Here is a 1,649-nt window from a genome sequence, read left to right as displayed (position 1 = left end):
ATAATAATAATAATAATAATAATAATAATAATAATAATAATAATAATAATAATAATAATATATGAAAATGATGAAAATGATAAAAATGATTAATATATAATACATATATATTAATAAATTATATTTTAATTATTTTATTAATAATTAAAATAGTAATTTCTTGCAATAATAATTAAGATAATTATTTGAAAAATTTATTTTGATGAGAATAATTGCAAAAGATTTAAAGTTTCTACTGATTCTACTGATATAAGTATAAAGTCCATAAGAATAAATGTAATATTTTATTACATTTATTATACATAAAAAGTGCTTCTTGGCAAACAAAGAAAAAAGTTCATAAAGATAAATCATTGTATGATATTTTGACAATCATTAGTTACAAAATATACGTAATATAAAATTTCGTTTTATTATTAATTAATTAAAATAAAATAATCATAAAATATCTATTATATCATATCTATTGCTTTACTCCTCTGTTTATTAATCGAACGAAATCGTAAATTTTATAAATGTAAGTAATCAATAATGGAATGCATAATTCCATGGCAGTATATCGCAATTGAATGCATGATTTAATAGCAGTTACGATAACATGGTTTATTGTTTCTGATTATTGAAAAAATATTACAGTCGATTTTTTCAATAATATTTAACAATTTGAAGGTTTTATTTGATGGATAAAAATATAAAGAAAATGCAAATATATATTTATTGTTAATAGTCTATTAAAATATAAAATAAATAACTAAACAGAAATTTATTAATTTCTTATTTATGATATAGAATTAGAATTAATTATTTTGCATTGAAATTGAAAAAAATGCAATTTATCATAGTAATAATGATAGAATAATAGAATAAATATAAAAATTAAAATAGAAATTTATTAAAAATATCAAATCTATAACAAATGTTAAATTATTTAAGTATAAAAAATCATAAAAGAAAGAAACAAAAAAAATACAATTAATATATGATCTCTATTGCTAATTTGTTAAAAAGGAGAAAATTTAAATAATAATAAAAAATAATTAAAAAATGTCAATTGCAAAAAAAATAATATAAATAATATAATATTGATAAATTGATAGTTATAGCATATAAATTATAGCAATTAATATAAAAATTAAAAAAAATTTTTTTACATATTGAATATGTAATATGTATTATGTAAAAGGAAGACACTGGAACGAATAAATATTTAACAATTAATGATACAATCAATTATTCAAGTACTTATTATTGTTTTATTATTATCTGAATAAATATGTTATTGCTTATGTAATAATAAATATGTATATGCTTCTCGAATTTTCTATAATTAATCAATAAAGCACAGAATAATAATTTCGTTATAATATAATTGGAATAATAATAAGAAATTATTCTATTATTTAATTAGTACAAATCAATTGTGTTTTCAAACAAAAACAATTGGAAATTGATTGGAATAGTTTTGATTAAATAAAATAATAAAATAATAATATTTGATATAATAAATAAAAATATTTGTAGAAATTGTATAATTATAATATTGTAAAATTTAAAAAATTATGTATTATGTATATTAAATTATAAATAAATATTTTAATTTCTATAAATATAATATAATTTTATATAATATAATATAATATAAATTTAAT

This window comes from Apis dorsata, unplaced genomic scaffold (assembly GCF_000469605.1).
Source record: "Apis dorsata unplaced genomic scaffold, Apis dorsata 1.3 scaffold_1110, whole genome shotgun sequence".
NCBI lineage: Eukaryota > Metazoa > Arthropoda > Insecta > Hymenoptera > Apidae > Apis > Apis dorsata.
Note: the sequence above shows the minus strand (reverse complement) of the source record.